Genomic DNA, 14,180 nt, shown 5'->3' with positions numbered 1-14,180 from the left:
CCAATAATTGTTTTTTCTCTTAAAGGGGAGAGAGGCGCTAAAATATGCGTCAAGGTTCTAAAAACCACAGGGGAAAAAAAAAGCAAATCTACGAAATAAACAATTCGTTGCATTCTTGGGAGTTCAGGGGGGAAACCTCCGCCAGATTCCGGTTTCGATGAGTGATGGTTGTGTGGTGGTCCCGTGAAGTGGGTGTTATCAGGGCCCACACGGCCTTCCCCACCCTTGCCTTGATTGCAGGCGTTCCCCTCTGGCTCTGTTACATTCTCCGCCTAGCGACCAAGAGAGATAGGAATCCAGCTACATGCTGACTAATGACTCTGTAAATGACTTCATTAGGACTATTTTTGTAAGTCGTGGGCGTGTAGTGTGTGTGTGTGTGTGGGGGGGGGGTTTCAAAGGGAAATAACCCTTCCCATTTTTTTTTGTTTTGTTACAGGTGTAAAAGGAAAAAGAGCAGGCTACTATCTGTGTGTTAAATATGTCAGTTCAAAGGACGGTCTGAATCTTCAAATGAACATACACTAACAAGTAAACAATGGAAATACTGATGTCAGCGTAGAACAATAGTCTGGACAACGACGTCATGGTTGCCGTTTCCAGAGGCGAAGTATGGAGGGGGGGGGTGGTGATGCTTTTTTTTTCTTGTATTTATTCCTAAAGCATTTTTATTTTTAAATTTTCAACTATTCCTCTGGAATTCAGCCTTACTTTTATGAATTTTTTTTTAAATATATAAAAGAACTATCATAACATGACATTCTGTCCTAGTTCCATATATCATATGTATATGTTCTCTGTGTGGATGAATTGAACTCAATTACTGCTGAACTACACAGTAAGTAAAAATAAAAGTAAAATTGCCCTTTCAGACATTGTGATCTATAAAGCATATGAATGTAAAAGTCATCTGTTTCTGTGACCCACGGTTAACGAGGGTGTCATGTAGCCAGCACAACTACTAACCTCCTTTACTTTTCCCCAACTAATGTCCGCTACCAATCAGAGCTGGGTGGAGGCGCCATAAAGATGCCGAAATTAAAAATCTCAGTCTTCACCAGGATTCGAACAAGGGACCCCCGGTTCAAAAGCCAAGCGCTTTACCACTCAACCACCTCGCCCCGAACTCCACAGACTGCATTGTTTCAGAATGTGGGATAATGATATCAAATTTAAAACGCCCTATATCAAGTTCATGATACTAAATTAAATAATCGATTAGAAATAACTATTTGTTTAATAATATGCTTAATTGAGTTAATTATAGCGAGGGAGTTTCCACATCTACAGCATTTTGTTGTTTTTAACCCCAAGTTGTCTCCACGTCTGTCAGTCTATGGCAAGCTTTGAAAGTATATGTCTATTGTTTCAAAAGATTTAAAAAAAAAACATGTTTTTTTTTTGGTCTAAGAATTCGCTTTCTTGGTTTCACAGTTCACCTTCCTAAAAGTAACACCTAATGGTCCACTCTTATCAACTCTTACCAATACCTCTTAGTAGCTGCACATTTTGGATGGGTTCAGGACACTGGATGGACACCTGGACACTGGATGGACACCTGGACACTGGATGGGCTCAAGACACTGGATGGACACCTGGACACTGGATGGAACCTGGATGGGATTTCGAAAAAAGGCTCTAACGATTTATTTCACAGTTTATGAATATCTTTGGAGAAAAACAATTACAAGCTAACTGACTCCACAGTAAAACTCGACCAAAATGTGTCATTGTATTTTGAACACGCTTCAGCGGGAATTCCCGCACTCGACCAAAATGTGTCATTGTATTTTGAACACACTTCAGCGGGAATTCCCGCACTCGACTTATTTGAGTTAAATAAATAACTAGAAGTGCATAAAAAGTTTACGCCTCGTCTTATGTCAGAATGAGCTGGACATTAATAGAAGAAATACAGTGTGTACATTCAGTGGGAAAGACTCCTTGCTACATACAATCATTAAAAGTAAAAGGGAGAAATTATAGACCACCATCGGCTTCATGAAGGAGAAATCGCTAAAAAAAATCACTTATATTTATTTATTTATCTTAATTATATTATTTTTATAACATATATTTTTTAATTTATGTAATTTTTAGCGTCCCCGAAAGGGGAAAAGACGCTATAAGTTTTTTGTGGTCTGTCTGTCCGTCTGTCCGTCCGTCCCGTTTAGATCTCAGAAACTAAAAGAGAAAATAAAAATCGGACATCATGATATTTTAGCTTTTTTTCTTTTCCGAAAGTGAACCATCTAATATTTTAAATTATATATGCAAGAAGATTTTTTTTAAAATTACACCACTTTCAATGAAAGTTAATCTTATTATGTAAAAGGTCATGGACTTCTTCATTAATAACTCATGCTTTGCACATAGATTCGCTATTGGTACAAAAAAATTGCATCACAATGGTTAAAGTGTCAATGGTTCATTATAAAATATATTTTCCATTTATTAACTTACTCATTTAATAGAATACTGATTAAAGTGTTGTTTTTTTTTTTAAAAAGAATTTTGATACTAATTTCGTTTTAGTTAAACGTTTCAAAAATAACGAACTATTTTTATAGCGCTCAGATTTAAGTCTTGAATCTAGATTTAGATCTAAAACTAGGTCTAGATCTAGCTAGATCTATGTCTTGTTTGTATGACAAATGACAATGAAGATATTAATTTTTATTTTGCGAGGGGAATGTCTTGTCCAAGTAGACCTACTCCAAGTATTTCAAGTCATTTCTAGCTTGCTCACTAACTAAAATAGGTCAAGAATTATTTTTTTCGTGTTGCCAATTTATCTAATTTTCTAAGAAGAATAAATCTTTTTTTAGTTTCTCTTTATTACATGTAACATGTTATTAATTTTGAATGTATGGATAAGGTTAATAATTATTAGTGTACGCTAAATAAATATATGGAGATGCTGTGGCTGAGTGGTAAAGCACTTGGAACCAGAAGTCCCGTGTTTGAATCTTTGTGAAGACTCTAGGTAGACCACTTCGGGGGCCAATTTTGAGTTTTTAATTTTGTTTCCACACAAACTGTCTTTGTAACCTTGTTTTTATTTTATTTTGTAATTTTTACCAAGAAATCCTGGTTGGCAATAAGCTGCTCAAATTTTGCCTTCCAAATGAACCAGAAATAATCCTTATACATTAAGTTTTCATTAAGTAATTCGGTTAAGATTTTTTTTCCTTAATTGTTTGTCATTTCCTCTGGTTTGTACCCCAGTTCTCTCCCCTCCTTTCCATTTAAGACTGTGAGGGAGAGTTAGTTTGGTGGCATTGTATTTCCATAATTAAAACATTAAATGGCGGGTAGCTTGTTGGGCGCGAGGCTGACGGGAGTGTGGTTGTCATTGAAGACTGGACGAGAGCTGCCAATATTTTGACACTAATTATTGACGTTTGGCTGTCAATGTGGCGGCAGTGGGTTGTGTCCCTTGACAACAATTTTGTTTTTGTGCTGCAGCATTCTTTGTTAAAGTATTTGTTGAAATATGGAGGCTGTGAGTGAGGGAGAGAGGGAAGAGATTATATATATATATATAGAGAGAGAAGAGGATGTGAGAGGGAGAAAGATAATAGAGAATGGGAAGCGAAGAGAGTATATACGTATATATATATATATATTTATATATATATATATATATATATATATATATATATATATCACTAGACTCAAGTAAACAAAGTTACTTTATTAGAAGCATGCAGATGTGCGGAGCATATTAGCGGTTATATAACCCTTTTAATAACTCCCTTCAGCTGTGTTTATTTTATTACAAAGCTTATAGCTACTCGCTATGTCTGTCAGGCTGATACAAATATTGTACACGCTATTTCTCTCGAGTGAAGGGGAATAACCAACGGCGGCTAAAGATGTTTCAAATATTAAAGCGACAACTAAAAATACAACCCTAGTAACAATTAAAGGTGATTTTTTCAAAAAGAATATAAATGCAACCTTAATTAATCAAATAAATTTCAAGTTGCAAAAAGAAAGCAAAAGGCTTAAAGAGACTTATAACAGCAAATAACGACCATTAGAAATATATATTTACAAAATCACATATCAATCAAGAACGGATCCAGAACTGTAGAATACATTATAATTTATTTTGCAAACCCTAACCCTATCGCCCAGTAAACCCTAACCCTATTCATAAACGTGCATACAGCATATATATATATATATATATATATATATATATATATATATATATATATATATATATATATATATATTGTTATAAACCTGGTGGTGGCACAGAGAGGGGTAGTGGTGTGTGTGTAGTCAGACGACGCAAATCGCCCCAGGCCAGCGCTAGACGAGCGGTCAAGCGTGACGAGTTACGACTGTCAGCCGAGTCGAGGGTCAACAGGACAGTTCTGAAACCAACAGGCGATTGCCTGATACTGAGACGAGAGAGGGAGGTCCTGATGGTGAAGAAAGCCGAATGGAGACTGAAGCCGAAGACGAGGGACCTTTGCACGAGGAGTGTTACCAACCTGCCCCACAAGCATTCCCTCCAGACAAGGCTGAAGATGATGACCTGCCCCACAATTCCCTGTCATGTGGATTTGAAGCCCATCCCAGTCCTTCTTCGCAAAGCCCTATGAAGCCACCTCTTTTGCCAACGCTCTTGGTATCCCCAGCCCTTACATCCTATACCTCTCGATGTGCCAAGCGGCTGCCCTCAGTACCGAAGGACAAGAGAGCAATGCGACCACGACATCACTGCAGCCACATGAAGACCAACTGGCGGAGAAGAAAAAGGCTACTTTTATTGAATGCAACATGGATGACGATGCAACCACGACATCACTGCAGCCACATGAGGACCAACTGGCGGAGAAGAAGAAGAAGGCTATTTTTATTGAATGCAACATGGATGACGATGCAACCACGACATCACTGCAGCCACATGAGGACCAACTGGCGGAGAAGAAGAAGAAGGCTATTTTTATTGAATGCAACATGGATGACGATGCAACCACGACATCACTGCAGCCACATGAAGACCAACTGGCGGAGAAGAAAAAGGCTACTTTTATTGAATGCAACATGGATGACGATGCAACCACGACATCACTGCAGCCACATGAGGACCAACTGGCGGAGAAGAAGAAGAAGGCTATTTTTATTGAATGCAACATGGATGACGATGCAACCACGACATCACTGCAGCCACATGAAGACCAACTGGCGGAGAAGAAAAAGGCTACTTTTATTGAATGCAACATGGATGACGATGCAACCACGACATCACTGCAGCCACATGAGGACCAACTGGCGGAGAAGAAGAAGAAGGCTATTTTTATTGAATGCAACATGGATGACGATGCAACCACGACATCACTGCAGCCACATGAAGACCAACTGGCGGAGAAGAAAAAGGCTACTTTTATTGAATGCAACATGGATGACGATGCAACCACGACATCACTGCAGCCACATGAAGACCAACTGGCGGAGAAGAAAAAGGCTACTTTTATTGAATGCAACATGGATGACGATGCAACCACGACATCACTGCAGCCACATGAAAACCAACTGGCGGAGAAGAAGAAGGAAGCGACCATTGCTGACTGCAACATGGATGACTCCGTCAAGCTCAAGAGGCAAGCCAACTGCCACCGATCGACCCCCACCTACAGCGATGAAACTTCACAGCCAATGCCATGATGTTGATTCTGTCCGGGACGGACAGATCTAAGGAGGGGGCAGTGTTATAAACCTGGTGGTGGCACAGAGAGGGGTAGTGGTGTGTGTGTAGTCAGACGACGCAAATCGCCCCAGGCCAGCGCTAGACGAGCGGTCAAGCGTGACGAGTTACGACTGTCAGCCGAGTCGAGGGTCAACAGGACAGTTCGGGAAGGATCGCCGACGTGAACAGAGCTCAGGAGCGTCACGAGAGTTATAGTCATCTGACCACCTAGAAACGTCGAGGGGCGTTCTGTCCGGTTCGAGAAGGCCAGTAGGGACCCTATATAAGAGCGGAGGTTGCGCAGTCAAGACAGTGGAGAAAAGGGGCTCAATACAGCAAGGTTCAGAAAGGAGGTTCACGACAAGAGTTCAAAACACGGTCGACTACAGCACAGTTCAGCGGTGTGGTTCTGTACGGAGCATTACGACGGTTCAGTGCGGAGTACTGTCAAGTACAGTTGAGACGAACGGCGTCTTGATCTTGGTCTGTGATCGAGTCCGACACAACGAGCCCAAGTGTGTGAAGTCAGTCCCGAACTGTTGAACCCAGTGCAAGCCCGGAACGAGACGGAGAGGCCAGTGCAAGACTTGATACGGCGGAACGGTGTTATCGGAGAGATATTTGTACTGTTCTACGTGCTGCCAATTGTACAGTATTGGCTGTTATTTATGGACATTAAACCTTTACGTTATTTTGGAGCCCTGACTTGTCAAGTTCTTTAAGTTGGTGGTGTATGGTGCAGTTTGCAGAGAGCCTGGATAGTGAGATTCGTAACAATATATCTGAGAATTTAAAAAAAAAGCAGTATTTCTCAACCTTCGGCGTAAAAAAAAAAAGTCATGTTGAGGCCTTTCTCCTGCAAACTTGGGGGTCTGGGGGAGCGCTCTAAGCATTCTTCACTACAGAAACGCCTTCTCCTGACATCTACAGCTCATTATTCATCAGGGGAGCTCGACGCCAAAAGCGTTTTCTTGCATTCTTCACTGAAGAAACGAATTCTCCTGACCTAAAGCGCATTATTCATCTTATTAAAAAAAGGACTTTTTGACTAATGTTGTACTTGAAAAATATTCTAATATGAATTTATTGGCCCTTAATACATTGCAAATAAAATCGATTTGTTCCTTGAAAAGATCAGATACCCCACATATTTAGATTAAGGCTTTGAGGATCGCCGCCGAAAAAAAAAATATTCGATAAAAAATATTCAATAAAAATCAAGAATAAATTGTGAGTTATAGTCCTATATTTAACTAGAAAAATATCAGATTGAGTAAAGGTTGGAAAAGGGCGACTAAGATAGACTATTTGGGTTTAGAACTCATCTCAATCGTGATTCTTATACTGAAAATTTTCGTTTGAATTCTAACTTTTCCAAAGCAAAGTCTTTCTTAAAATAATTATGATAAATTCATGTGAAATTACGGTAGACTGAAAACGATTAATCCTCGCTCCTTTTTATAATTTCTGCTAATGATTGCATTTAGCATTAAAGAATAGGGGTGGGGTGACTCGATATAAGAATTAAATTTATAGCATATATAAATTATATTAGTAACAGATTTTTTCCTTTTGTAATTTCTCAACTCAAAGTATTGCTTTGTCCGATGGGGGAAAGGTGATTGCATGTATCGCCCCTCCCATCTGATACAACCCTTTTTCATTTTATATTTACTAATCATAAAATTTGAGATTAGAGTGTGGTGCGACATAATATACAATGGGTTCACATATCAATACGTAGTTTATACCTTTACCCCGCCGAATCGGCCAAGATACCAGAAGGGGAGCGACATAATATAAACTTTAGATATCAATTCAACTAAATTTGTTCACAAAGTATGATTTCTCCATAAAAGTAGGACCGCCCCCCCCCACTCACAGGGATAAGGTGGGAAGGGCAGTAGAGGTATTCGCCCCCCCCCCCCCCAAATCGGCCAACAGGGGAACGACATAATATAAAGATCGGTTAAAATATCAATAAAAAGTTTTAATCATATAGATATTTAATTGATTCTGTTAGCAAGCTTTGATTTCTACAAATAAATTGGACTGCCCCCTTCGAAAGTTTATGGTGGAGGGGGGGGGGGGCGGATTGATGCCATCGCCCCCTCCCGACCCCACCAAATCGGCCAACATACTAGAAAAGGGGGGGGGGGCGAAATAATCTAAAAATAGTTTGAAATATAATTAATTAGTATATATTATTAGCAAAAGTAATAAACTCGTATACAAATTGTGTGAATTCTAAACTAAAATTCGTCCGGGGTGTCGGCCGAGTTGGGGAGGCGATCGCCCCTAGCGCCCCCCCCCCCGGATCCGCCAGTGATATCAATAATGCAGATTTTCATGAATATATCTTTCATTTAAATATGAAACAGACTGTTTACTACTGAAGAAGGTAAAACATCATTGTAATGAAGAAGTGAACATATTGTATGCGTAGTTCATTACAGATCACTGACTGAAGAGAAACACGTTTGTCTTAATGTTCCAGTAGATTGAAGTGAGAATCAAAATCATTTTGTTCCATATCTTTCTGACAGTTTAAGAATCATCCGGTACCTACCACACATTGTTATTTAGTGTATTAGCACACAAATAAATGGTGGCACCTTCAGCGACATCGACTCCCTCAAGTTTTCTAACCACGGGGTTAATGGAAGCTTACAAGGCCGGGTTTAAGTAAGTGGAGACCCTTAGCAGTTCTCTAATGTACAATTATAACCTACCTAATTGTTCAGGAACAGATGATTACATCATATATAGAACAAAAACAACAACAACACAAGGTACTGACATTTTACAAAGAGAATTAGAAAAATGACAGAAACGGCCAATCAAATTGTTTGCCAATGACGTCTCTTTCAACTCAGACACATTCATTACTCTTTCATAGGTCAGTAGACTCTGCAACTATTTGGTTGATGCGCAAGGTTGGACGTTCCAGCTAACCTCCCCCCCCTCCTTTTTTTTTTCAATCGCAGTCTTGAGTGGTCAGTGTTTAGACTGTGCGGACAAGGAGCCCCCTTTCAGAGCCACTGTTAACAAGTGCTGATTAGTTTGAAGGGTGGCCCGGACACAGGCCAAGAGGAGAAGACAAAGAGGTGTCGTTTTTCTAAAAACAGGGGAAGTAACTTATCTCAAGGAGAGATTACCCAATAGTTTACTAGATCTAAAGGGAAACATATTCTGTGGAAATCAACAAAGAGGTTTGGATCTAGTTGTAGGCTGGTGGAGAGGTTGTCGGTAGGTGGGGAGGTTGTCCGGCTGGCAGGGTACTTACAAAGTTGTTTCTGATGTGTTGAAGCCATTCATAAACCGCCATTTGATCTCTTAACAGTTGAAGCAAGATTGTCGGACAGCGACCTACCTATGCCATCGTCAGACCCATTCTGGTGGGTCATCGGACTCGGAGGTACTACACAAGGTACAAGGCTATGATCATCAGAGACAACCAAATACCACCAGTGACATCTAATTAAAACAACAACAAATTATTTGCTTATTTCAGCCCAGATACTACATTTGAAAATGTTGATAAAACGATTTTTTTTCTTTTTAAAACTCTCATAAATGTAATGAATGCATTACGTCCATTGAATTTAAGTCACGTGAGGTAGCCAATTAAAATCTCATCCGTTTAGTTAAATCAACATTTTTTTCTCAAAAGGATTTTCACCAGACCAAATAAATTCTGCGACCCGACCACTAAGTCAAATGAACATTTACATATCAGCGGTGTCACTGTGATACATGTTTACATCCCAAATGCCTCCTTTTAGTTAGCATTTATTTAACGACATTCATCTTGATAAATATTCCAACATTATTTGTTTACTATCAAAGCTAAAAGTTCGGTGTCATAATCAATGAGTTCTACAAGACAAAATTATGTTCAAGTTCTTGTCATGTCTGCCAGTTCAGCTTTGCTGAAAGCGAATTTCAGGGTATTAGCTAGAAAATTGTTTCCTAAAATGTCACCCTGTTGTTGTCTGGCCACGTGACTGAAGCTTGTGTTCAAATCTTCCAAGCAGAAGTGCGTTGAGGCATAAATACAAGCCTTAAGCAAACCAATACGTTAAGTATATTTATATAATATTCAGTATTTTAGTAGTTACATCACTATCTTAGACACAACGTAAAGGACAACAAAACAAAGCGACGAACACTTCTGAGGGCGCAGTCGTTCTAATTGAATGCACATAATCTTCACCTCAAAGAGGGACATAATTAATATCGTGAAAATTAAATGTTCCACAATCTGTGCATCACCAGAACCATAAATTTTGCCAAATATTTCCGAGTGGATAACGTGAAGTCCACCTGCCACTTTTCCACGAAAAATTGGTTACATTATCATTGTTATACTTTTACTAAACACAGATGTTACTTTATTCGTCTTTTTTTAAATTTATTTTCAGTAGAAGATTACATTGCCAAAAACACATAAGACAAAACCGTAAGTTCCATGTTTTCACAGCAATTAAGGTTAATATTGTTCAGAAATTGTTCAATCTTAACGACCATCAGGTTATCTATTGTTCTCTGTTGTAGATACATGTACGTAGCACACGTGCGTTATATAGGCCAGACAAATAACTGTTTCTATTTATAATTTTTTTTTTTTTTTTTGTGGTTAGGCTTTTTTAAGACTTTTTTTTTTTAGTAGAAGATTACATTACCAAAAAGACATACGACAAAACACATTTACACATGTGTTATGCATGCTATACGAACGAAGTCCTTGAACTTGGTATTCTTTCGAAAAGAACTGTCTTTAAGCTTTCTATAGAACCCCATTAATTCCGAGAAACATGCTAAACTTTTTGGTGCTTTAATCATCTGACTAGCACGAATTTCAATTGTAAAAGTTGTTATGTAGAACAGTGTTTTATGAAATACCTATTTTCGTTCATGATTTACTCTCAAAGAGTTGACAAGTGGAAGTTATTGTAACATGTCATCTTGTTTTTATAAATGGTTTATTTTATCTGCATAGAAAGCACTTTTGGAATATATTAAAAAGAAATTGTCGCTACAGCTCAGTCACGACGAAGATGATAACACATTTCATTAGTGTTGTGTTCTTTTTGAAATCTAAGAAATTAATTATACAAAATACGTTTTTAAAAACCTCAATTAGATCGAGGGACTTTGCATAAATTATGTTAAATCAATTAATTAATTAATTTTCAATGACTCAAAATTGAAACCAATACATGCATTCATGCAACACCAATTAGATGTTTGTGTTGGAGAAGTAGGACGTGGTTGTCTGTTGGTGGGCGCTCTGGGGAATGAGCATATTTCAATCGCTTTTCTTAGTAACGAAAGGCTTATCTCCAGTTAAATTAGTAAATTTTTTCATATAAAACCAAATCGATTAACTACGACTAATGGATTAACTAATTGGTTAATGTTTTCAATGATTCGTGTGTTGTCATCGACATTGAGTAATTGTGCGAAGTTTCAACTTGATCCGAGAGTGTAATGTTTATGAAACAAGAAATAAGATTTTGATCAAATAGTCAGACAGAATGAGTTGATACAAGTTTAAGCTATTCAGTACAACTTATAAACATAGACTAGCCCACACCAGATAAATGAAGGCCCTAGGCCCTATTTCTTTTGTAAAATAATAGCAATATGTCCTTTGTGAGGCACCCACCAATTGGAGGTCCTAGTTGGCCTATGTCTAAGGCCAGCCCTGCCCATACCACTTTCTAACACGACTATAGGTCAACCACTACAAGAAGAAAAAGTAACTCAAATAAACAAAACAAAAAAAGTTTTATGACCTATAACTATGACTAGGCTCAATAGCCGTAGCTGTGACTATGATTATAACTAAGACTTATTAAAATTTGGCTATAACTATAAACATAGGTCCATAACTCTGATTACTAAAAACCATAGTTACTAAATTGATAATATAAACTGGGATACTTTTGTTTTAAATACATAAGGTATTATTTAAGATTAATATTACAATTGAATAGAACTTTCTGATGACCAGTATTTTCCTATCATGTTACTTCAATTTTTTTTTAAAAATTAAATTTAATTTAAAAAAAAAAATTACATTTTTTTTTTGCAGTTGACAAATACACCCTCGGTTATTAAGAGGTGTATACAACTATTGGACCCCACGATGACCTGTTAACCACTGTAAAAAAGGAAAAAGGCCATACCCAAAGGTCCTCAGGGCTCGCAAAGGCCTTCCTTCAGGGCATTGTACCAGGAAAAAGAAGATCTAGATAGAAATGAGGAGACAACTTAAAAGAATGGACGGGCCTGTCACTGGATGAAATTCTATCCAAGGCAAAAGCCAGAGATGATTGGTCAACGGATCTTGTGTGGTGCCCCAAAGGTGCAACCGACTAAGGTTAAAGGATAGGGGAAGGTGAAGGAATGTAAGTCTCCCGTTCAGACCTTGTGATCTATAGAGCAGGTGATGTAAAGGTCATCTGTTTCTGTGGCCTACGGTTAATGAGGGTGTCTTGTGGCCAACACAACGACCAACCGTCTTTACTTTTCTAAAACCCATTAGAGCTGGGTGGACTCAGAGGTGCCAAAAGATCCCGAAATTAAAAATCCCAGTCTTCACCAGGATTCGAACCCTAGGACCCCTCAGCCACCGCGGGCTTGTGAAGGAATGTAATAGAAAGCAAACACACACACACACACGCCTTTTTCAAATTTAGAAAAACTATTCTCATAACTACATTCGCCTTCACCGCTAATACTCCGCAATACTATACAAGTGTCACTAACAGCAGTGGAGCTACCTTATTGCATACAATACAGACATTAATTCAGGGTTACGTCTTTCGTGAGCTATAAAGGAACGGGTAGCCTCCTAGTCCAGACAAAACCTGGGTGGAGTTCATAGGACAGAAATATAAACAGTCTGATTAGTGTCGCTTTAATTTTCGCCTCTTCTTGATTGTCAGTGACTTAATTGAAACTTCTGTCTGACCTAATTAAGCTCAACTGACCACTTGAGACCACCAACACTTCCCCCCCCCTTTTTATCCCTTAATGTACAGCCCCAAATGCAGCACATCCGGTGCACTTGTCACGTGACCCACGGTCGGACAGAGTCGGGTGTTCACTGACCATCGGGGATTTCCGGAAGGCACCGCTTCTTTTGTCTTAACATTCTGTGCGCTTTGTGTAATTATTCCGGCATGTGACATGCGCACAGCACTAGAGCGTACATTATTAGTTTTGGACTTTGTTCAAAAAAAAAAAAAAAAAAGAAAACTAAAAAAAAAAAAAAAATAATAGACAGAAATAATAGCAGCAGTTAACAGAGACAAACAAGCAAAATATAAAATAAAAAAAAGGCTTATGTAAAGGAAAGAACTACACAATTGCTACTAGGCCTATATATTTCAATGATGTACACGTTATTTCCCTTTTTTTCGATATCAAGCAAAATAAATAAATAAATAGTTATTTGGCTTATTGGCTATTTTTTGTATTGACTAAACTATTGTCATTGAATATTTGTGTAAAGTTTCAACTTCATCCGAGAATAGGCATGTTCAAACTTTTGATCAAAGACAGAGTGAGTTGATGTAAGCTTTGTATTACAATGGATTCATAACAAATTGAAAATAAATTTAAAGCGAGTGCTTTTTTGTGTGTAAAATACTAGGTGCCGGTACTCAGTGATGGATCGTCTAACAGTTAGACTCTAAATGTTAACTACTAATAAATTAATAATAAACGAGAAAATACAAGAAAAGTAATAATTTTTCCCACATTGAAAAAGGTGCCGGTTCGCCGTACCGGTGCGTACCGTCACAAAAAAGCCCTGCGTACAACACTATATTTGTTACACTAGCTTTGGTTGGTGGCACGACTTTGTATCTTGTTGAAGTTCAATCTAACGACTCAATGTATGCCAGGGATGTTTGTTTTGTGGATGGCTGCCTGGTCGTGCGGTTTGCGCGCTGGACTGTCGTTCGGACTTATCGATGGTCCCGGGTTCAAACCCTGCCCGCTCCCATCCCCCGTCGTCCTGCGGGAGGTTTGGACTAGGAAGTAATTATCTTCAACTCTGAAGGAACATCCGAAATAAGTAAAACAAACAAACATAAAATAACCGAATGTCTATGTCTACGAAAAAAACGTAATCCTTCAAGTCAAAATCATGAAAACAAAAGTAAGCACACACTAGATATCAAGCAATAATACACTTATAATTCTTGTTCAATAATACACTTTATAATTCTTGTTCAATAATACACTTTATAATTCTTGTTCAATAATACACTTTATAATTCTTGTTCAATAATACACTTTATAATTCTTGTTCAATAATACACTTTATAATTCTTGTTCAATAATACACTTTATAATTCTTGTTCAATAATACACTTTATAATTCTTGTTCAATAATACACTTTATAATTCTTGTTCAATAATACACTTTATAATTCTTGTTCAATAATACACTTTA

This window comes from Biomphalaria glabrata, chromosome 7, assembly GCF_947242115.1.
Source record: "Biomphalaria glabrata chromosome 7, xgBioGlab47.1, whole genome shotgun sequence".
In the NCBI taxonomy this organism is placed as follows: domain Eukaryota; kingdom Metazoa; phylum Mollusca; class Gastropoda; family Planorbidae; genus Biomphalaria; species Biomphalaria glabrata.
Note: the sequence above shows the minus strand (reverse complement) of the source record.